Below are 26,038 nucleotides of genomic sequence, written 5' to 3' on the forward strand. Positions count from 1 at the left end.
TTGCTATTTTTGGAGAGACATTTTATAGTGAGGGAGTCAGAAACGATCACCATTAACCCCTTCACAACTTAATTTCGGTCTAGCTTGAATATACTCATTGGAAAGTAGCATGAATATAACGAACAATACACCATTACAGTGAAAGGGTGAAGGTATTGAAAACAAACTCACAAGCTCGCTGACTATAACGGAAATTTTAACTATTTTACTCTGGCTCTCTCACTGTCATTATCATCATCGTCTGAATGATGTTGATGATGATGATTGAGAGCCAGAATAAACTAGTGAAGCTTTCTCTTGTCTTAAGAGGGTTGGTGAGAGTGTTTTTAAGCCCTTCATCCTAGCTGTCTATTTTTCCTCATATTCATGCTACTTTCAAGCTAATATATTCAGGTTAGGGAGAGAAATTAAGCCGTGAAAGACCTAATGGTGGCTTTATCTACCCCTCAAAGATATTATTACCTCCGCCAACGAAGTCAGAGTAGATTATGTATTAACCTATGTTTGTCTGTCTGTCTGTCTGTCCAGACCATATCTCAAAAAGTTCTCAGTGAATTTCAATGTAATTTTGTGGAAGGGTGGGCAATGTGCCAAGGAAGAAGCGATTAGATTTCGGGGAGTCCGAATCCGGATCCGGAGTATCTCCCACAATATCTCCAAAAGTTCTCAGTGAATTTCAATGAAATTTCGTGGAACGGTAGGTCATGGGCCAAGAAAGAATGAATTATATTTGAGGGCGGATCCGGATCCTTTTTAGTGACAATTGCATTGTCGGAGGTATGCGCTCTCTGAATGCTTTCTAGTTCAGCTTCATGTCGAACTTTCTTTGACTGAGGACTGAGGGTCATGAAAATGCACAATAATTCTTTTTGTCCTAACTTAGCCCAGATTTTCCTCCTTTTGCGCCAAATTTCATGTACAGTACTTCATTGACTGAAAAAGACAGTACTAAGGCTCTGCATCCCTCCTATGGTACTTCGTGATTAGAATCATACTGTTGTGTCAGATCTCCAAACTGTTCCCCAATCCGGACTGAGCTCGAGCTTGTGACCTTTCCAACGGCATTCCAGCAGTGCAGTTTGACTTGGAAGAACATGATACAAAACACATAGGCAGCTTATTCATTTATTTATATATTTTGTGTTTTCGACTGCATAGACTTGATAGCCCATATCCTAAGACCCAGCAGTCGTCCTACATGCCATACATTTTCACGTCACCACGTCGACTCAAACTACTCACCGTCAGTGTAAGGTAAATGGCAGGGGTGTTTCATTCAGGACTGATGTGAAGGTGTTACCCGGGTGTTTTTAAAACATTTTGATGGGTCTAGTGGAACAGCAGTAAAGTCTGCCGCAACCTGGGATCGAACTTGTATCCTTTCGAACAGCAAACACGTCCTCTACACACACACACACACACACACACACACACACACACACACACACACACACACACACACACATGCACAACACCGTATCATGAAAGTCAAATATTACAAATTAACCAACGAATAGGCAATATATATATATATATATATATATATATATATATATATATATATATATATATATATATATATATATATATATATATATATATATATATATATTAAATCTCTGCTGTGGCAGCTGACACCCATTATCTTTATTGGTTTACCTAATACGATAATCAGACTTTTTCCATTCCATTTGTGTGTGTGTGTGTGTGTGTGTGTGTGTGTGTGTGTGTGTGTGTGTGTGTGTGTGTGTGTGTGTGTGTGTGTGTGTGTGTGTGTGTGTGTGTGTGTGTGTGTGTGTGTGTGTGTCCTTTAGCATTTTTGTTAACAGTACTGTCCTTCTGCACGATTACTCATTTTAATCTTATTCTTGCCATCTCCAGATGAATTTATTCAGCTTAGGAAGGACCCCTCGTATTTAAGGGGTTAGTAAAGGTTGTGTATGTTTCATACAACTCGAAAAGTCTCAAGAAAAATTACTGTGTCCAGATGAAAATGTAAATTTTCTTCCATTTCATACTCTCCCAGTAACTTCTGCCGCGTATACCAGACTCCAGTTCCCCTTTCTCCTGTCACACAAATAAAATGTCACATCTTTCCATTTTGGCATCATCTTGTTTTCACGCTGGTGCCACACGGTATGTGTCATGGCAACTCTGTACGACATACCCCATCTCGAAACAAATATACTGTAGCCTATGTACCTCCCATTCTTCCTAACAACATATTTTTTACCCTTCACCAACGACTCTCTCTCTCTCTCTCTCTCTCTCTCTCTCTCTCTCTCTCTTGCAACGTCATCAACTGTGGCTTTTATATCCTGTCCCAACCTGACACACTGTTATTGCCTTCATTTTGATAACATATTTTTCTATTTCATTCTCGCATTGTGTACATTTGTGTTCAACTTATTATAGGCTTCCAGAACTGGGAAATTTGGATATTGATCTGACAGAACATTTCACTACAAAATGTCTCATCAGCGATGAAGAAAACTGTTTGGAGGAAGGAAAAATATACCTGTATATGAGCACTTCACCTGATTCAAGAAGTTAATTCCGTGAATCCCGAAACTTGGGGTTCCACGTCCCAAGCGTTGCCACTTTTTTACCTCTTTCCATCACATGCCTACCAAACACTCATCACACAACTCTCCCCAACTCACAGTCACACGTATGACACTCCCCGTACTCCCGGCGCCATTATTATCCTAACCCAATTCTGGCTAATACTTTGAATGAAATGGCTCTACAGAAAAACAAAACAAAACTGTCCATTGAAGTGGCCACACACCCATTCATTGTCATTCAAGAATCCGAATCTCTTGGCCGAATCTCACAGGCCTAATAACTTCCACAAAGACTATGCTTCATAATGTTTTTGGGATACAGACCGTTATGTTGACTGCCTAGGGGCTGAATCCTTGTAATGTGCATCTCCGCAACTACAGTACTTCATACATCCATTACCATCATTCTTCTCTTCTCTTACAGCCTCAAAATCTTTACCTCGCAGTAGTCACATTCACACCTTATCCCCTTACACATTCCTTAACTTTCTTATCTACTTTCTCCCCTCCAACTCTAATGCATGTCCTGTTCGGAGTCCTTTTTATATCAAACCTCATTTCTTCTGCACCTTGATATATCAGCTCCCGCACTGAACGTATATCCACAGCAAACATATGTATTTTTTTTTCTCTCCAAATTACATACACCACAATCATTTCCCAACAGTCTCAGAAACCAATGTCTCGTGCACAGCTAAATAAAAGTGATTGGCGTTTGATGGAATACAGCACTAAAGTTGTCCCGACCATGAGTGAATGGTACCAGTATTAACACTCAGACCTGTTTGACTTCCTTCAAGATGAAAAAAAAAAATCCTCTGGAGTCAGCTGGAACAGAATACTACTGCTGTAATCCAGAAGTGTTTACAGTACCGTGTCTACAGCCCCCAGCCTTGATTTTTCATACTTAAGCCATTGTAAGGTTTCTTACCCGTAGGTTAATATGGATGGTAATTCACCTTCATGATAATTACCCGTCCCCGCCCCGGAGGTCTCGGGGACGGGTATTGTCTTCACTCGATTTGTCTGTTTGATTATTTGTCTGTCTGTCTGTCTGTTAACAACTTTACGCGAAAACTGCAGGTGCGATGTTGACTAAAATTACAGGGATGATGGATTATGACCTTCTGATCACCTGATTAAATTTTGGGACAAATTGGGCCAAGGCCCAGGCAGAAGGCCCAAAAAATATTGTTAAAAATATGTAAAAACATAGTTTTTTCGCCAGAACTCCTTTCATATTCATCATATCAACATAAACCAAAACCTAAAGGTGCATCTTTAGAATCTGCATCCTATAACATGCCTCATTACATCAGGGGGGTCACCCTCCAGTTAGAGGTATGGGGTAAATGTCAGGTGGGCCGGTCCTAAAATATCAAATGGGCATAAAATCGTCAATTGCCACCCGATTTACCCCAAATATGATATGTGGCATCTTTGACTAGATATCCTGTTGTGTTTATGCGTCAGAACTAAAATGACTGCCGGGGAGAGGTTTGCTGTGCCTTGACACCGCTTCTCGTTACACTGACATTGCTTTATGCAAACAGTGAAACATCAAAATTAAAATAAAACATTACCAGACCGGTTAAACTGTAGGACAAAGTGTGTGTCCTTGACCATGTTCATTCACCAGTACGGGCAGTGATCTAGTAGCAAAGTTGACTTGAAAGTCGTGTTCAACAGGAAGATTAGGACTAAGCAAAAACTATGCCCATAATAACCCACATGCAGTTGTTACGCATAACATTTACACATCCCTCTCTCTCTCTCTCTCTCTCTCTCTCTCTCTCTCTCTCTCTCTCTCTCTCTCTCTCTCTCTCTCTCTCTCATGTAACGCACTGCATCTACACCGGTTCCTATTCATTAAACTTAATTAACTGCACAGGATAATTGGCACCGCTTTTTCACAAGTGGCTATTTGAGTGCGGCAGTATATGTAGATGAGTATGTACTGAAAGACTGGTTCTTGTTGGATGTCTGATTCCAGTTTATGTACCATGTCTAGTTTGTGTGTTTTTGTCTGTGGGCGTGCATGCGTGTGTGTGTCAATGCGAACATACTGTATGTGTGTCCGTGCGCGTGGAGTTAACACGGGTTAAACGGAGTTCGTTACCTGATAATTATGCAACTTATTACTATTTATCTAAATACGGTAGTTACCGAACCATAACTGGCTACTTGAATTAAGCACGTCATTAGGAAGTCTCCGTATCTACACCTGAATTCTTTAGGATATGTATTATGCTAATTTGAGTTTTTTGCCTGTTACCACCGTATTAGTTCATATCAGTCTTTTATCATGTGCATTATATGTGACTTTCGAAAACATTTTTTTTCTTTCGTGTACAGTTCCTTGAAAAATTATCCATAACAAAACGTCAGGCTTACTAGAGATTTCACTGTTGACAAAATGGGATAACTCACTTGAACCTGGGACAGTGTTAGTGCATGGCGGAGGTACACCAACACCTGGCGACAGTGACTCATGCATGTTTGCTGATGACAGTACCATGAATGGAGTGGCCAAGTACAGTATCAGTGCGCAGCGGAGGTACTGTACAGCAACACCTGATGACTCATTTATGTCTGTTGATGACAGTACATGCATGAAGTGAGTGGCTAATTAGCAGTAGAAATGGACAACTAACTCATTACGACATTTGTAAAAAAAAATTTACGTTCTTCCCTGACTGCAGTATAGTTTTCTGTCAGTAGGATATAAGTGAAAACCGTTTTGAAACGGGTTACCAGATACCCCAGGGACATAATTCATGGGAATCCTGTAAGTCATCATGTTACCTTGCTATTGCGTATTATTATCAACCTGCATAACAGTGTCCTGTAGGGCTGTAGGCTACTATTTGTTATTACGAAGAATAAGTTCGAGTTGAAGTAATGGCGTACACACATCTCGTTGTGTGTAGGACTACGGCCATACTTGTTAGGAACATGCATCGTAAGTGAGCATATTGCGAAGCATGGTGTGGAGGGTTGCCTAGTCGCACCCAGCTCTACCCGCGGAAATCAGACTGAAAACCAGCCCAAAAGTAGCCCAACACCAATAATTGTTTCAAAAATCCTCTTAGTATGCGAAATTAGTGTTTTATATATTCATGATCATCATCACTGTACTCTTTACTATGTACATTACGACATATGTGAAATTGCTAACATCATTTTGTTTGACGTGATATCATTACAACACATGTCTTTGCATGTAATTATGCTCTAACATGAAGAGTGTTTTCAACTGTTTCATGCTGCAGTCTGTTTCTTAATTTACTTTCTACTAAATTATATTGAGAGAAAACCCTCTCTACTGCGGCATTGCTTGCTGGCAACGATAGCATCCCTCTCTCCGGACGAATCTGTATGGTTATATAGTTATCCAGAACTGCTCTGGATCTCTCGTGGGCTGCATCCCGGTGGCCGTGGCTGCACCCACTGGTCCCTGTGGGAGTATTAGAGGGTCTCTCCGCCGTGTGTTTAAACAACTCTCTCTCTCTCTCTCTCTCTCTCTCTCTCAGTATTTTGTCGTGATGTGGTATAACTCCAAACTAGCCCAAAAAACCGCGACAGTTTTCACACCAGCCCAAGAAACCGCAACCCGCGACCGGTAAAATCTGCCCGCGGAAGAGCTTCAAAACCAACCCAATTTGGCGGAAAAACCGCGACCTTGCAACCCTGATGGTGTGTCTCGGTTAAATTTCACACAATGTACGAAGTGGCCGGAACGAAAGGAAGAAGGAATGGAGGAGGGAGAGGTTTCCAATAAATATTGTGTGTGTGTGTGTGTGTGTGTGTGTGTGTATGTGTGTGTGTGTGTGTTGTAACACCCTGCACCTGGTGATCTGGACGAAAGGCTGGAGAAAAGAGGTTCTTTTTTTTTTTTTTTTTTTTAAATAACAGAACGGAGGAAGGAAAAACAAATGGAGAAAAAAAAAATAATCCATACACCAGATTACTGGTGTCCTCTGTTCATAAAATATCTGTAACAGTTAGACTTGAAGAGTTGTAGGTTGAAATTTGGAGGAAAACAACTCTGGGGAAGCGAGTTCCAGAGAGATGCAGTTCGGGGAATGAAAGAATTCTGATAGGCAGAAGTTCTGCAATATGGTTGAGTGACAATCCAGTCATGAGCGCTACCAGATGCCCGTGTAGCACGAGGGAAGGCATGGAGAGGTGGCACCATGGACGCAACTTCGTCTGAGCATTTGCCAAAAAAATATCTGTAAAATAATGCAAGGGAGGCAACATTCCTTCTTACTTGCAGGGGAGGTAGTTTATATGTAATGGCAGGGTTGTTAATGATTCTAACAGCTTTATTCTGAATTTTGTCTAGTTGCCTTAATGCAACCTCTCCACAACCATTCCACAAGGGTGAGCAATATTCAAGCTGAGAGCGCACATGACTCTTATAAATTATAGCTAACTGCTCATCGGCGAAGAAGTTACGGACTCTGTACAATAATCCAAGTTTCTTTGAGGCGGTTTTAGCAAGTGATCTGACATGAGAGGTCCAGCTGAGGGCACTGTTAAGTGAGACACCAAGAATTTCAATACTTTTGGAGATGGGAATATTAGTAGCACTGAAGGTAATGTACGAATCTGGCAATATCTGTCTATTAGTAAACTGTATATATTTAGTTTTACTAGCATTAAAAGAGACAAGGTTGTTTTGTCCCCATTCACTGATTGTAGATAGATCTTCATTTATGGAGATGGCTGTATTGAGTTGAGAGGTAGAGATATTAGACTTTGTAAATGGATGTCTGAGCAGTATAGTGTCAGTGAACGTGTCGGGAAGGGGACAGGGTAAAATACTGGTGGGTCAGAGGTTGCTACAAACGACATCTGTTCATTTAATAAGCAATACTCTCGTCCAAGTAACAGATGCGATTTTTTTTCTCTCTTTCAAATTTATCTATCATAATGATTATGCTCCACTTTCCAGCAACGCTACATTCTACAACGAGTTCTCACTCACTGAATTAATCTTTGATATGAATCATAATACCATTTAGCGTACTTGATATGTACACGTCTAAATATGAGACAGATGAAGCTGGATCCATTGCGCCACACACCCTGTGCCTTCCCCCGTGCTACACGGGCATCTGGTATCGCCCATGACCGGACTGTCATGTTGCCATATTGCTGATCTTCCGCCTATCAGAATTCCTTTATTCCCCGAACCACAGTCTCTTTGGAACTTACTTCGATAGAATAGTTTCCCTCAAGTCTCTTCAGCCTACGGCAGTTAAGTCCAACTGTTACTTTTTTTTAATGAATGGAGGATATGTGTAATGTGGTTTAGTATGGATTATACTTTTAAATTTAATTTGTTTTTCCTTCCTCTGTTCGTCTGTACAAAAGGAAAGAAAATGTCTAGATGTATCGCAGTTATTCGTCGTCTTCAGCTAATGCGTGTTCACTAACGTTACTTCTCCCAGGAAACACATAATACGTCATTGTTTTCCGGGGGACCAACTGCCAGACTTCAGCAGCACACTGATATTATCTCGAATTTAAATGTGGCATACTGTACTTGCATGCACCGTGACAGTCTAACACGACCACTATCCTTAAGTTTGTCAGTCTCGTCAATCACTTTCTCCGGTTTCGAACACAGTCATCCAGCTCACGTGATTTGTGTCCCGGCCAATCATGATTCACTTTGCCGGCAGGCGAACACAGTACAATTCTGTCGCCCAATCCTGCCATCTAGAGTGGTTCGGTATTATTCATTTGTGTGAGAGATTATAATATCAGCTGTAGTGTGTGTGTGTGTGTGTGTGTGTGTGTCATTCTGGATTATTACGATATATTGTGCGATTCCATGGTGAAAACCGTCTCTTAACTAATTTACCGGTAAGTGCTGTATTATCCACCATACTATTTTCCGTTTTTTTTTTTGTTTTTTTTTAAGTTTTATGCAAGGTATACGGCGTGGTTCAAAAGAATTTCGGTAACCCTTTGCTAGCACGTGATATTTTGATAACTATATCTCTTTCCTATCGTTATTCCATCAAATTTGCTCTTATCCTGCCAACATTTTGATGGTAGCCTACTGTGTGAGCAGTGTTTGTTCATTGAGTTGGAGATGACTGTATTGTAAAATTGGGTGTGATCCAGAGGAATATAATCTTACAGACGAGGCGAATATGGCAGCTGAGCGGAGTTTGAGAATTTATGGGAACTGGTTAGGTACGATGGAAGCTCCATAAATACGTTACTTTAAATGCTGATGATAAAAAGCTGTGGATGACAGGAAGTTGTAATAAGCCCATGTTTCCCATGTACGCGCCTTATTGGATTTGGTGCAATAACATTTATATGACAATTTTATTACGGTACCAGTTATGAAGACGGCAATTCTGCGTAGCCAATAGTTCATATCGGAAGTATTCTAAGTCTGTTCGATAGTGTTTTGGTATGTTACGATTGTTCTAGTCAGTAGTGGAAATCATACGATAATGGTTGCCTTTTCGAAAAGTTCAGAGATTTAGATCCATTTTTGCAACGTTTTCTGTAGACTTGTACTTCAGCCTTAATTTACTGTGCATTCAGCTGACATGTTTGATATTACAAAGGGCATTTAGTTTACAGTAAGTGTTGTGTGCACTATAGTGTGTGATAGGCAACACTTATCACGAAGAGGTGTCTGTGTGTAGAACAGATTCCATGTGGAATTCTGGCAGTGGTGTTTTACGAAGTGCATGATAAGCCGTGGTCATCATCATCCAAGCGTCCATTTCGTTATTTTTTACCACCCATCGTAGTAAATGGCTTATTCGGTTACAAGAAACATTTAGCTTGACACTCCTAGATTCACTAGGAGGTAGGACTGCACTAAGTAACTGAATGATTGGCACCCCTCCCCACCTACGACACACATTAGTACAAGGGTATTATTATGATTATAATTATACCGCTGTGCTAATGTGTGTTGTAGGTCGGGGGGGGCGGGTTCCCAATCATCCAGCTACTTAGTGGAGTCCCACCTCCTGGTGACTCTATGAGTTTCAAGCTAAATGTTTCTTGTTGCTTGTAAACAACAAGCGCCTCACCTGCCACATGTTATTGTTATTTACAGGAAACATTGACACTCCTAGATTCACCAGAGGGTAGCACTACACAAAGTTCAGTACTTAGATGATTGGCACCCACACTTGCGACTCATAATAATAATAATAATAATAATAATAATAATCATTATTATTATTATTATTATTATTAAGAGCTCCAACTGCCACACATTAATATTTTATTTTTTTATTTTTGTGAGTGTGGATGTGATAGAAAGTGTTAGGAGAAATACGCGGAGGTGGTTTGGCTGTTTGGAGAGGATGAAGAGAGGGAGACTAACGAGGAGAGTATGTGAGTGAGATGGAGGGGGGAGGGGGAGGCCGAGGATGAGATGGAGGGATGGAGTGGAGAGATATATGAGAGAGGTATATGAGCTGGAGGGAGGGTAGCGTAGTGGTGGGCGACAGGGGGACATGGAGGCGTTGTGTTTGTGGCCATCCCTTACGGGAATAAGGCGTCTGGCAATAGATATTTACCGTATTTTTACTATAATAATAATAATAATAATAATAATAATAATATCATCATCACCATCGTCATTATCATCTTTTTTTTAATTTAACCGCTGAAAAAAGGGATCTTTCAGAGCCTTTTTCACCGTGACGAGCTGTTAGCAATTCCGCCCCGACCTGACAGGTTTAATGGAATTACAATTCCTCGTTCCTCACCAAGCCCTAGGGTGGGAAAGGAGGTCTGGATGATGATGATGATGATGATAATAATAATAATAATAATAATAATAATAATAATAATTCCTCGTTCCATGCTCGGATTTAGAAATGTGTTTTTTTCACTGTATTGCGGTTGAAGTCAGAAAGATTTATTCCGATTACTAGAAACTAAATATTGTGCGTCCACCTGATTCTTGGTCTCATACACATCACACAAAGTTACACTCAATCATTCTTGTGTACACCTTTGCACACACACACACACACACACACACACACACACACACACACACACACACACCACGTTTCCATTAGCGTTAGCGCAGTGCTCATCCATCTCAATTCCAACCTAGCTAACTAGCTGCTAGATAATGTTTTTCTTTCTTTTTGCCTTCCTCCTCTTCTACCCTCAGTAAGTTATGCTGTAGCCATCGGTCTTAGAAACATAAGCAGACGGCCTTTATGTGGTTTCCTTAATCTCCCCCCCACCCTTTTTTTTCCCATTACCCTGGTGGTGTAGTGGCAGAGTACTTGAGTCGTAGTGAGCAATAGTTCGAATTTCACTGAGTCAACTCTGTTTCTGTGTTTCTGGTAGGGGTATCGTTCGGTCTTTTGGCTACAAATATTCTGGAGTGAGATGGCCTATCCTCTGGCCCCTGTTCTGAAGGGATTAATATGAGATTCGCTGTAGCATCATTATATTCATTTATAAATTCTGCTGCCATGTTCAACCCCCTGTTTGTCAGCATTTTCTCAGTCTCCTAGTTTTGCGTCCTTAAATTGTCCATCGTTCTCAGTAACCAAAATAAGCCGCTTATTTGTGTGGGGTACAGCCGAGGAAAGTTCCGCGTTATACACTCGCTCACCACTTCGAAATAGTAAATGTGAGACAAGTGGTAGCGATGCAGTAGCCAACATTCATCTCTCTGGTAACTGTGTGAGAGGGATGGGGATGGAAGAGGGAGGGGTAGGAACTTCCAGCTCCCCCAGCCTTCCTCCTCCCTTAACCTCTCCCCTCCCACACAGTGGTACCAGACATTTGAGTGTCTGGCTACTGCTTCACTAGTGGTTACCTCACGCATAAAGGTCCGAACTGGCAGGCAGGTGTATAAGGCAGAACTTTCTTCGGGTATACGTCTTAAGTTACCCGAGGCGGCATCAAGGCCCCAGTGCAACCCGGAATTATCACAGTCTTCCTCTGCTGGGACTACCGCTCTCCCAAACTCGCAATCATTCCTAATAACGAAAGCAATAGGTGCTCGTATGTTCTCGGCATCATCAAAGACTAGTTTCTGCTCATCTTCAAAGTGCCAAGTCGGCCGTTTATCAAGATTAGACAACAACCTCAGTTAGGTACAATATAAGCGGCAGTAAATACGGTTTTATTTTCATTTGCAGCCACAAAGTTCTCCCTCCAGCTCACTCACCGAGGGAAAAGAACCAAGACATTTGTTGGAAAAAAAAAAAAAGTGTAGTCCTAGAGGAGTTAGGACGAGGGCAGGAGAGATTCAGGAACAGACGGTAAAATAGATGGCAGTAACAGACGGTGGTATGGTGTATTTCCGGACAGGCGTTAGCATGTGAGCGTCCACCCTATACACTGAGCTGCAGTTAGTGAGGCTTGAACTCATTTCACAGTGTACCCCAACGTGAGGCATGTGCCAAACCTACGGAGTCACTGCAGCCATTCACAGTCCACCCAAACACCTACCGGCACATCAGCGTCCACTCACGACCGAGTGCACGGCCATCCATCAGTTGCAGCAAACATTTATTTTTTTCTCATTGGCACAGGCTTCTGCGTAACTCCTGTTCCTTTGCGATTTATTATGCATATACATTGTTACAATCTTGCAAGTTTTTTATGCACATACAATACTGACATAGGTTGCATCAGTAAGCTGAAATACAAGAATATTATAAAAGTGCACAGCGAAAAGTATATCACTGAGGAATAGGCGTTGCAGAAACCCCGAAGCCGTCGATAATGGCCTTAAACGCCACGATATTTCTCCATCCCAGAACCTGTCCCAGTTCACATTTACTACCAGACACCTTCCCTGCTTGCCATCCATATTGCACATTGTCTCCTTACTCATTTTAATTTAATTTATATCTATTTATTTTTGCTATTTGAATCCCTTCACCTGAATATGTAACTGTATATCAGTCCAGCTGTTACTGAACGCTTTTATTTAGACTTCCCGAATTGAAAGATTATATGTAGCCTCGATTAATCCCTACAGTGTAAGTAAGACACTTCCTTCACTAAATAAAATGGACTAAAACCAGCAAAAACATAATATAAAAGGCGCCATATAACCTTTGAATACGATGACATATTTAACTCTTCGTATCGTCTGTTTCATTCAGTCTGTTGGAAACTTGTGTTTTTAGGAATAGGGATTAATGGGATTTGTTATAACTCCATCACTCTCAGCAGTCTCACCTAAGCAGCATAAAATCGTCTGGTTATGACAAGAAAAAAAGCAGAAGATGACTGTAATGAAAGGACTTCAGCCTTTGACTAACAGAGTTAAACAACTGAATAGTGTCGCCTTGTGTTTTCCATAATATAATTCCTTGGTGCACCAGCAATAGGAAATAAGGTTTTTCCAGATTAGTTTTATACGGTAGCCTTAGACTTCTGCTCTTTTTCTTAGCTAGACAAATTCACCTTGTATAAGCCTTAATAAAATACTTAAGAGCAGCAACAGCAACGAATGGGTAAAGATTAAAGAAATGCCTGTTAATCACGCCATGTACTGTGCTCCCAGCGCTACCCACGAATATGCACACACACTTCAATCAGATATCCAAGAATCTTGTTCGTGTAATCACAGGCACAAAAACTTGTACACCTACCCTTTGACCGGATCATTAAACCGCAAAATGATACTCTAGAGTCAACCCAAACTCGCCTTGACTAATGCTCCATTTTCCCTTTACACCTGCACCACTGCAACCACCTCCATCCCATCCCATCCCATCCCATCCTACCTCACCACACCACACCACACCACACCAAGGCCTTTCTCTCTACCAGTCGCACAATAGCCCACACCCCATTAACCACGCTCGCGCGCGCACACATGCGAACATGTAGTGTACGCAGGCACTATTGCACGTATGCACATGTACACGCACACGTGCACTCACATGCATACACACACACATTCCTTTTGCTTTGTCACCCACAAAGGCCCTCACCATGTCCTTGTACTCCCCTCATCTACTTCCCCACCCATCTACCCACTTACCGACCCTCCCACTCATTTCCCTTCTTATAGACATCCCCACTTACTCCCCCACTTTCCATCTCCCTACCCTTCTGCCCACCCAGTTCCCCACCTCCGAACTTATTCACCTCCCCAGTTGCCTTCCTATTTTTCCACCCACTTCTCGAGCTTCCTTCTTCCCCACCCACCCACTTCCCCATCCCTATTTCCTTCCCTCCCACTTCTCAACCCCCCACACTCCTACTGCCCACATGCCTACCCACCCACCTATCCACTCATTCCCCACCACTGCATCTACCCACCCACTTATTCCCCACCTCTCCATCCATCAACCTACTCACTTCCCCATCTCCCTACCTACTCACCCACCCACTTATTCCCCACCTCTCCATCCACCAACCCGCTCATTTCCCCATCTCCCCACCTACTCACCTACCCACTTCCCCAGCTCCCTACCTACCCACCCACCCACTTCGCCAGCTCCTTACCCACCCATCCACCCGCTTCTCCAGTTTCTTACCCACCTGCACACTTCCTGCCTGACTAACCTCGCACCTACCCTGCTCTCGCCTAACCAGCCTCTCTCTCACCCACCCATTTCCTTCCTAACCACCTTCCCACCCATTTCACACCTAATCACACTTTCCCACCCACTTCCCACATCCCCACCCACATGCCACCTCAACCTTCCCATCCACCAACCCACCCACTTCCCACCTTTCATCCACCCACCCACTTCCCACCTTCCATCCACTAACCCATTTACCACATTTGCCACCACATCACTCACTCGCGCAACCACAAACACCCTCAGTCACACACTAACACAGGCTGCATGTCTCCCTTCAACACATCCTTACACATATGGTCCCATCTGTGCACTCACACTGCCTTCTTTGTACACCCTCGTACATTTAGTCACAAACCAGTACACACAAGATACCTTTCTCCCTCCTACGCACCCATACACTTATACACCAACACAATCGCGCTGGCTCTTTCTCTTCTACATATGCATCCAACTGCACACCAACACACTAACGCTGCATCTCGCTCCGTGCTACACACCCATACACCTATACACCGACACACGAACAGTAGTCCCTTCTATCGCTCTGACATACTTTAGCCTGCATTGACACAGAAACAGACCAGTTCTGCTCCCTTCTCTTTCTCCTACACGCCTATACATCTACACACCAACACAACAGTAATGCCCTCTTCTCTTGCTCCTACTTGCTCATATATTAACACAGCAAGGCACCACTTCTGCTTTCTTCTCTTTCTCCTACACACTCAATACATCTACACACTAGCACAGTAGCTGTGCCGTTTCCTATTGTCCGTACATGCTTATACATTACCACAGAGACACACCAGTTCTGCCCCCTTCTCTTTTTCCTAAACACTCATCCATCGTACACACCAACACGGCAGCTGCCCTCTCTTCTCCGCTCCTACACACTTACATAATTACATTCTGGAACACTGAGCCTCTATTCTCACCATTGCCAGGAGAGGCGAAAGGACCTGCTGTTTAGTGTTGAGGTACGAAGCTTTGCTAGACCACACGTTGAACAGCAGTGTCACCTACTTGCATAGCCTAGAAAAGCTGCAGACTGCTAAAAGCAGATCTAAGATCAATGGAAAACCCTGACTACGATATTTCTTCAGCTTGTGGTTGGGATAAAGGTTTGGAATAAACTTTTCACGAGTGTACAATCGGCCCCAGGAGTCGTGTTACCCCCTGCAATCCCGCTCTTGCTCAGTTGGCAAAGGCGCACTTCTCATGTGGGTAGGGGGCAGACAGCAGAGGTTTTTCGTATTAAGTATTGTGATAGAGTAGGCCTAAATGACATTAACATGAGGTTAAAGATCCAGAGAGGATGTTATATTCGTACAATATGTAATCTCTGTGAGGGTATGTGGTGTTATATGCAGTAAATACTGTCTTTACAGATTTTGCCTACATCTCCATCCCCACCCCTCCTCCGCCTCACCTCTTTCCTCTCCTTACCACTCACATTAACTGTCTCCCTCTTATAACGCTGATCTTGTATCCTTAAAAGAGCGTAGTAGCCATAATTCATTATCTTAAATTATCCATTTATGGTATTGTTCAGCACACACAGTGTCAAAATGATAAGTAATTACAAGCCGGGATATCAGGCCGAAGTGAGAATGCAGCGGCAAAACGTCTTCTGAACTGCAAGGATACGAACACCTTATAATTTATTACTACTAAGGCTTTCTGAGATTTTAGGGTTTGGGCTCGTACTCTTACCCTGCTAGAGGCATGTATTTGACCGAAGCGAGGTGGAATAATATCACTGTTATCAGTTATAACCCAGTTGAAACGTACGGCATCTTCATTCACTTTCCCCTCCTCCCATCGTCTCCCACTCAAGCTGCTTCAGTGCTTCACCACCTTCTCCATTCACCTTCCTGCCCTTCTGACTTTTCCCCCCTCCCCTCTCTCCCTTCCAAGCTTACCCCACCCACTCTATCGTCCAACCTTTTCCACCCCGCCACCACTTTCTTCAATTGCAGTATAGATTGCAAGTAACACCACATAACCTGATAGAGATTCCCTATTATATATCTTCTGTGGATAATTAAATTGCATGTTAATATGTCGATTTAATTGATCAGACTACATAATAAGGATAATCTCTGCTGTCTGCCTCTTACTGAGAGTAGTGAGCCATTGCCACATGAGCAAGAGAGGGATGGCAGAGGGTAACAAGACTCCTGGAGCCGTCTGTACGTCTACATACCATCTAACGCTACCCCGTTTTCCTTCCTAGTCCATGGAAATATCAGGATGATATAAAAGAAGTCTTTGGTTTAGGTTTTTACTTGAACGTCAGGTGTGAGTACTGACTAAACGAATGCTAACTGTTGTTCTCATTACGGCATTTTCTCATGTTTACAAATATCCCTTGATAAGATTCATGTCTCGAAAAAAAAAAAAATGGCATTGTAAAGGTTGAACAAAAGAGGCCTCGGCATAGTTTATATCCTACGCCATTGAGAGGGTAAAACCCTCTTGTGTGTTAATTCCCGTCTGTTCAAGAAGAAATCCATAAAAAAACAGATAACGCCGGTGCATTTCTTTGAGGCACAGTGTATATGGTGGGGAAATAACTGATATACCTCTTCAATGAGGCGAACATAAGGGAAACCGATTTTGAAAAGAATCCGTTAAATGTCAATGTCACGGAAAAGTCAGAGGTCAAAGTCACATGGCAAGGTCAATGTACAGTTGCAGTTAGATTTAGACCAGACATTGTGGAGGGGTTCAGGGTATAACAAAGGTGAGGGGTTACGGTTTTGAGATCAGCTGGTCAGAGGTCAAAGTCAGGGCAGGGTCAAATGTGTGGTTCTTAGACCAGTTGTCAGACACGTGGGTATTGCATTCTGATTGATTCATCTTGTTTAGATTTTATAGATACGTTCTGGTCCTTCACATCCATTCATGTTTTCTTAGGTCAGTTCAAGACCTCAGATTTTCCGCATAAGTTCATTCAGGTTCAGCCGGGTTTATTCAGGGCTTCACATTCAGTTGGGCTCTATTAGATCCGTCACAATATTATTGGTTGCGTTATCTGCAGTGAATGCAGTGTGAATATTTAAGTGTGTATCTCGATTAGTGGTTTAATAAATTTAACAGCCAGGCTCATACTGTCCTCTTCAGAGGGTACCGTTAGCTGGGAGCAGCTGGCGTTACCCGAATCAGGTGTCCATCCACCCTTTATGGGTTGGTAGGCAAAATAAGTACCTAGGATAACTCCAAGGGAAGGTAACTGTGGTGACCTGATGACCTCCTAATCATCATTACTACCCAAGCCAGAATCACTCTCAGCTGGCCACAGACACACACACATTAATTATAAGAGAGCCAGCTGGAGGCTTTCACAAGTGAAACAGAACAACATTTCGAAACATTAAACAGTACACCCATCACAAACATCAACACTGCTGTGCACATTTTCAGTACAGTTATACAAAATGCAGACAAAAGACACATCCTAGAGGCAACAGAAAGAGACACAACCCCAACTTCACACCAGAAATTAAAAGCCTTATCAGACAACGGGACACACTACGACACTCCCCAACACCCCATACACGGGACACAATACAACAAATACAAGAACTCAACACTCAGATAAACAATAAAATATCAGAACAGCAAACACTAAACTGGAAAAATTATCTCCAGACACTTGACGACAAAACAAACATTAGCAAACTCTACAAAACATCAAACAGCATCACACTTGCCAACAGCAGCACTACACAATCACACACTGCCATCACAACAACAGACACCATACCCTCAAACAAACAACAAGGAAACACTCTCATCAATCACTTTTCACATGTTGGCCATTTAAACCCCCATCACAACGACCGATGTATCATCCGACGTAAGAGATAGTTCCCCACAGACCCAGACTATGCACCTATCACTTACAACCAGATGAAGTACATCATCAGCAACCTTAAGCACTCATCTGCCTGTGGACCAGACAACATTAGCAACATTCACCTTAAACACCTTGGACCACGAGGCATACAAGTACTCACCAATATATCAAACTACACACAATACCCAACATCTGGAAGCATGGCATTATCATTACTATCCCTAAACCCAACAAAGATCCCACGTTACCTTCCTCACATCGTCCCATCACACTCCTCTGCATCCCCTCTAAAGTCACTGAACGACTGGTACTACAACTAGTTACACCTCACACCCCCCTAGCCCCATCACAACGTGGCTTTAGGCCACTGCACTCCACAAACACCCTTCTTACAAACCTTACACAGAGAGTTTTTGATGCCATGAATTCAGCTAGGCCACCACACAGAACACTCCTAGTCACACTAGACCTTAGAAAAGCTTTTGATGCCATCCCCCATCACAGCCTCACAAACAAAATACTCACCACAAACATGCACAATAACACAAAAAGATGGGTGGCAAACTACTTAGCAGGCAGATGTGCACTTGTAACATTTGCCGATCAGTCTTCGAACATCAGAAACTTTACAAATGGCATCCCCCAAGGATCTGTTTTGTCCCTTACACTCTTTAACCTATTCATGCACAACATACCCACGCCCCACACACCACAGATACACATAGCTTCCTATGCAGATGATATAACACTCACATGTACACACCAAAATGCAAACACAGCTGCACACATCCTCCAACCTTACCTCATCACACTACACGAATGCTTCACCACAAACAGGCTCAAAATAGCCCCAGCCAAATCTGCAGTGACCCTTCTCACAAACTGGACAGCAGAACACAGTCACAGTGCACACCTCTCCATAAACATCGCTCCCCAGCCACACACACACACACACACACACACACACACACACACACACACACACACACACACACACACACACACACACACACACACACACACACACACACACACAATCCTTGATGTAACATACAATACATCAATGTCTTTTATACAACACATCACAAACATTAAAAATAAAATAACGCCAAGAGGTCACTAATCCACACAACATTTGGACACAACAAAGAAACCACCACCGCAGTATACAAACAATATATACGTTCAGTGACGAATTATGCAAGCCCTGCTTGGGCTTCTAACCTCAGTAAAACACACTACAACACTCTACAGGTCATACAGAACAAGGCCCTAAAAGTAATCACAGACTGCACAGCTACTACACCCACGGACCATCTACATCAAGAAACCAACGTCCTCAAAGTCAAGGATCACGTAAACATGAGAGGCACCCAAATTCACACCGAAGCCTCCACAAACCCACAACATCCAGGACACTACATGGCAACACGCCCACACACACCAAGGAACATCAAAACAACACGCAGGACACAATATCATACACAAATACTGTCATCTCTCCCCCCTCACCCGCCTCAGACCAGCTTCCAGAAGCATATACATACTCAAATCACTCGCCGCTCCATTTAGTCACTTAAAAGACAACACACAACTGCATGCACGGCCTCCTGATATCCACCCCTCCGAATCCTATCTCCCTCGTGAGGACAGGGTCCACCTGGCCAGGCTGAGATGTGGGCATCATCTAGCCCTCTTAAGTTACCAGAAGAGGCTGGACCACTCCGATGCTGATGCGTGTCCAGAATGCAACACAGCACCCCATACTATTAAGCGTATTATGGAAGACTGCATTGCACACAGTCACCTACGCCAACAACACAACATACACTCCTTGAGAGCACTGTGGGAAAGCCCAGTCTCGGCCATGCCCTTCCTTAGGGACTCGGGGCTGTTCGGCCAGACTGCCTAGGGAAGAACTACTAACTACTACAACTGTGGTGACCTGAATCATACATTGGCCATGTATCCCAAAATACTGAGTGAAAGCCTGCCACAGGCTCAAAAGCCAGAGTTATTGAGATGAGCACAACGGCTAAGCGCCTCATGGCGTCTGCCTCACCTCTACCCATACCTTTGTGTCAGCCCTGACAGGAGCAAATATATGCGCTATATACCGTAATCCAGGACATCAAAGCTTAGATCAACACCTCGGACAATATTGTGCTGTACTTGGTAGGGGAATAATATTTCTAGATGTTTCCAAACATTGCATGCAATTCGTTTCTGTTACTCCAACTCGAATACTCTACCATTAGTCCACCAGGCATCTGATGCACTACACAGGTGTCTTCGGCGTTACCCGATGAAATTTACGACAGACGTCTATAACTAATATCACAAACTTCTTTTCCACCTATATTACTGTCACTACCATAACCGTCACTATCATTAGAGCAGTGCCACTGCTACCACCGTCGCCACCATTACCATAACCAACACTCCCATCAGTACCACCTCCATCACTAGCATTGTGATCACTATCTGCACTTGCAGATGGCTACTGTTAGTCTTCTAAAGCTATCAACAGGATGTTCCTCATAACTCTTTCCTCTCCTGAACAGTGTTTCTGTTAATCATCAGGGGTTCTCGTAGCTGACCATTAGGCTTTAACTTCTCATACTGATGATTCCACCCTTCACCGCACTGTTCGCTTATAACAGCGTCTATCACAACAGGATAGGCTTCACATTCTGTAGGAATAAGATCAGTAAGCGCTGTTTTAACCATATCATATAACAATCTGTTCCTGCCTCTGCTTTAAACTGATTTCAGTCCCTTCAGGCACCAGACAGTTTTTCTAACCTCTTGATCACTGCCTCAGTACTGTAAAAAATTCAGTGTCGCTTTATAATAGTATTGTGGCATTCCCCTAAGTACCGCCTGTCAGTAAGATTAAAGAGTTACTTGTAAATGATGGAGCTAAATAACATGTGAGAGCTCAAATGAGTTTTACTTGTACGTGATGTAACTACCGTATGTACAGTACCGGTAGGTCCTTATTGATAAATAGCTGTTAGACCAATCACTGATGTGTTTTCTTAGTTTATTCTTGGTATTTCGAGACGATTTTATTCAACTTACAAATCTTTAGTAAGGCAGAACTACAGAAGGGAAGATCAAAGGCTTACCAACCAAAAAAGTTTATTCGAAGCTGAGTAATATTGTCTAGATTCTAGAGCAAGGAGAAAAAAAATAAAGATGCATCATCAAATTTAAGGGATGAAATTTATTTTTATTTATTTATTTTTTTTTTATGTGACCGACTCTGGGCATAGGCTTCACAGCCTGCTATCAAGGCCCAGTAGTCCTCCTACGTACCGCACACCTCTGCATGTCACCACTTCGGCGCTAACACCCACCGTCCATACTGAATACATGCTAGGGCTGTCTCATACAGGACTGGTGTATTGGTATTAGCGGGGGTATTTTTACGACATGTCGGCGGGTCTTCTGGTAGATCAGTAAAGCCTGATTTTTATGAAATTCAAATCCTTAAACTGTTCCCTGCCCCAGCGGGATTTGAACCTGGGTCCGGTAGGACCGCAAGCCACCTCTCTACCGATTGAGCCACCGCCTCCCCCAGTGAGGGACTGAATACTCGGGTGCTGAATTTCCATTGCTACTTGTGTAGCAGATTTGCCAGTTTTATTCAATTTACTGCAGCAGTTGTTTGAGAAAAATGCGATACAGTGTTCACAAACACCCCAAAGTTGCCAATCTTCACCAGATAACTTAATCTGAAAAATAAAAATGCTGTCAACAGACCTACTGTTTTTTAAATGTTTCCTTTATCACTTCGTTCAGAAGTGTACTTTAATGAATATATTTACTTAATAAAATGAAGGAAAGAAGCTTCACTAAGATAAAGTTGAAAAGAATCACTAAACTAACAAAACTAACCGTCTAAACGTCGGGACAAAATAATATTCTTCGTAGCTTAACCCATTTGCATCCAGCGTCCTCAATATAGGACAGAGGTGGGCATTTTCAACATTTAATAGGGAAGGGAATCCCGCGGTATGAACCCATGAGCTTCGCGACAGAGCAAATAGGCGGAGGGTGGTTTAGGCCATGGGCCAGATATGCCCCTCGTGCCCCCCCCCCCCCCGACAACTCCGACAAACAATTTTTTTTTTTTAACTTTTGGGGTCCTTGTACATGAAAGCAACTGGTTACAGTGAATAAATTGGGACTCAATAGCCTTTTTGAACATAAGTTGCATGCTACTGTCAAAAATGTTAACTTTCCGATATATGACAAGAAACAGAGGTAAGTACTGAAAAGAAAATCTTTTTCACTGTTCATGAATATTAATCTTCAAAATTACTGTCACTTTCCTATCCATCTCTTTCACTTCCAAGCACAACTGATAAGTCTGTATCTGAATTGTCATCACTGTCTGTGAAGTCACATGTAACCTGGGTAATGTCGGCGAGCTCACGTGGCAAGACATCTTCATACCAGAGAGGATGCAGGCTCCTATCGTGTTCCTCCCAGCCATGACCTTGGCTCACATTGGAAATAACAGGTTCAGGAACGTGTACTCTTTTCCAGATTCCGACTTGCAGGTTCATCCTCCGAATGTGTTGGATTAGGGACCTCTTGCAGGGTGGGAGATTCGGCATATCGACATTATCAGAAGGAATGAGGCGATTGTGCTTGGCACATGCCTCATTTATCCAAATGAGACGTAGGTCATCCACCTTGGACACCTTACATGCTCTGCCATATATAGAACATGTGTAGCTTTCCAGCTCTTCAAAAAGTGTGTCTGGAATGTTCCAGGTGTCACCTAATTTCTCGAGTGCTGAGATGTATTCTTCTTGTCGCAGTAGTGTCTTCATGGGCTTCAGTTTGCCAATTCCCCGGAAAGGACTGGTGCTGTCACAGCCACTGAATGCATGAAGGCACATCAGAGCTGTACAATTTTCTTGGCCAAATTCTTCTGCTATCTTGCTGACATCGATCATTCTCTGCTTGTTTCCTGTGCCGGTGTCAAACAATATAGAGATGTCATTGATGGATACAGCATAATGCAGCAAGATGCAGAAGACATCCAAATCTGGACTTTTCACTCGAACAAAACGGTAGTTCTTGCTCCTGGCAAAATTCACATAGAGCGTGACTCATGTGTCCGGTTCTTCTTGTAATGATCTCTGTGGCAATATGTCCTGTATGGCTGTTTTCCGACCATCTTCAGATGGTAGCAGGTGAGCTTTGCCTTCCCATTTGAAGATCACTTGTCTTCCCTGTAGTCTCGATGCATAGTTTTCACTACTGCAGAGGTTGAAAAGTAGTTTGTTAAACTGGATTTTGTTTTCGTCATTTGACATGAATGATTTCCAATCAGGTGGTCTCTTTGTAGCTCCTCCTTCCAGTACTAGCTCTTCGCCACAACCATGGTGTTGCCTTTTCATGTACTTCACTGATGCAAGAAGGTACTGGTCAGTACTGAAAACAGCGTCACCTGTCTTGCTGATGATGTCAAAAACTTTGGAGCCAATCTGGGTGAAATTATCTGGCAATTCCCTCAAGTGGTGGAAGCTGGCATTTCCGTCATAAATGGTCAGAGTTTCAGCTGATGGAGGAATGCGAGCATCAGCTCAGTCTTTGGTAAGATAATGGAATGCTTTTGCCTTGTCAGTTTTGGCAAGGTATCTGTCAGCAGTGGCCAGGCTTTAAGGCACAGGAGTTAACGGGTAAATCACTAACCCCTTCAAGTCCAGACGCAGGCCCTGATTCTGAGACTTCAGAAGCAGGTGAAATGCAGCTTTTCATTTCATTCATTCATTCATTGCCAGACGCCATGTATCCCAAACGGGGTGGTCAAGGGCTTAGAGTTAATTGTTTTACAGGGAGGGGCACTAATCCTCCACCAACCCCACTTGACACGTAGGGATGCCAACAGCATCTGGTGTTCCCAGGCAGTCACCCATCCAAGTACTAACCAGACCCAACGTTGCTTAACTTCGTTGATCGGACGGGAAGCGGTGTACTCAACGTGGCATGGCTTTTCCTTGTTGTTTATACTGGACAACTTTATTTTTGGTTGTATTCAATTTGGAGACTTTGTTCATGTCCTCCAAAGTCTTGAGGTGTAATCGCTTCACTGGCTCAAAGAAGTCTTGCCTCATTTACAGAATGTTCTCAACAAAGGTGTCACGTGCTTGTTGATCAATGACCCAGCATTCAGAACATCTTCTGAAATGTCATTAGATCCGGCACTTCCAGATGAGAGAATCAGTACCGTAGCTGGTCTTTTGTCTCTGCATCGAATGGGTTGAAGAAGTTGTTTATTGCATCTCTGGTATTCCTCATCAACAGTTCCCCTTTCTTGATCTCAGTGGGACGCACACTACAATGCTTTGTGCCTTCAGCACTGTCGGCCATTTGCTAAACTGAGAGTGGCATCAGCATAGAGTGATCTGGCATGTGTTGTCTGAACCCATCTCTGGTATGCCTGGTAGTTGGTGAGTAGGCCAGACAACCTGCTGCACGTGTTCCTGCTCCTCCATGGGATTTAGTGTGTCTCATGAAAGTTTCTTCCGTGGTCTTGTCCATATCGCAGTGATATCCGGGAACAAAGGAACGAGCAACACTGATTACTCCTTACTTCGATAAGGACATAGCTTCAGGGCGAGATCTATCTATGTTCGGGAGAAAGACGGAGATGTATGTCAGGTACTTGGCATAATTTTGCCCATCAAAGCTGTGGAAACATCTGGCTAATGGAAGCAGCATACATAAGAAAGTTGTTTATCTTCACGGCTTCTAATAATGACAGGACAAGACGAACGTGTTCCATGTAAGACGGCCACAGCTGTGCAGTTTTCCCCAAGCTTCCAGTCCCACAGACTCTCGGAATTGCGTGTACTGTTTAACGATTCCATTCCCAGCAGGGTCCATTGCAACAGCATCCAAGGTATCATGGCTCAAAGATTCTGTTTGATCATGTAGCTTCTTGGAGGATTCATCAGATTATGATGCAAAGAGGTCATCTGTTCCTTGATCTTTGACATATATACCCTATTAATACAGCAAATATACTCGTGTGTATATATATATATATATATATATATATATATATATATATATATATATATATATATATATATATATATATATATATATATATATATATATATATATGTGCTGATGATCAGTAGATATTACCCTTTCATTTGATATAACTTGATAGGATTAAAGCAATTTTAGCTGTTAGAGACTACCTACTTTGGCTGGCGTAATTTTATGCACGACACCAACGGAAGTTGAACATTTTTGACGGTAGTATGCAACTTATGTTCAAAATGGCTGTTGAGTCCCAGTTTATTCACTGTTACCAGTTGATTTCATGTTCAGGTGACCCCAAAAGTTAAAAAAAAATGGTTTGGTAGAGTTGTGGGGGGCGGGGGTGCACGAGAGGCATATCTGGCCCATGGCATAGTACACTTGGCACCCTTCCAGCAATATCTTTCGCACAGGAACTCTGGGAGCTAATGGGTTAAAGCCGATACTTACATTCCCAGACATGTCTTTTATTTTAGCTTAAATCAAATATAACTTTCAGTCTTATAATTATGTCTATACATAGTGCTAACAGGTACTCGTTTGATTCCAAAATATTTATAGGAATCAGAAGATTGTATGCACATGCCCACACCAAGTTTTGTTGTCTTCCTGGAAACATCGGTATTTGGGATGCTGGTCGGTGGCTTCGTCTACGTATGATCTCGGTTTCAAAAATTGTGCCCTTTTTATAACGTATTGTCGGTATATGTATTCTCTTCAGCATTTGGCCGATGAAACATTAATCTCTTTGATAACTAAATGATAAAGTTTCAAATTAAACATGTAGCGAGACTTCTAATAATATGTGATGAATGCTGATGAGCCACTTGTCGTTTTATGCATTCTAGCTACTGTTCTGCAGTATTTTACTTAGTAAATCATATACAGAAAACTGGTATAATGAACAATGATTACAACAGTGAAGACTTTATGTACTCTTCATCACTGAATATCATGGG

At 42.6% G+C, this 26,038-nt stretch overlaps 1 pseudogene; it reads right to left on the reverse strand.

Moving 5' to 3' along the window:
* Positions 1-23,907: 23,907 nt before the first annotated feature.
* Positions 23,908-24,026, reverse strand: LOC145409397 (5S ribosomal RNA; annotated as a pseudogene).
* Positions 24,027-26,038: the final 2,012 nt, after the last annotated feature.

Source organism: Coenobita brevimanus, chromosome 80, assembly GCF_032717465.1.
Source record: "Coenobita brevimanus isolate Jiangsu-jjx chromosome 80, ASM3271746v2, whole genome shotgun sequence".
Taxonomy (NCBI): Eukaryota; Metazoa; Arthropoda; class Malacostraca; order Decapoda; family Coenobitidae; genus Coenobita; species Coenobita brevimanus.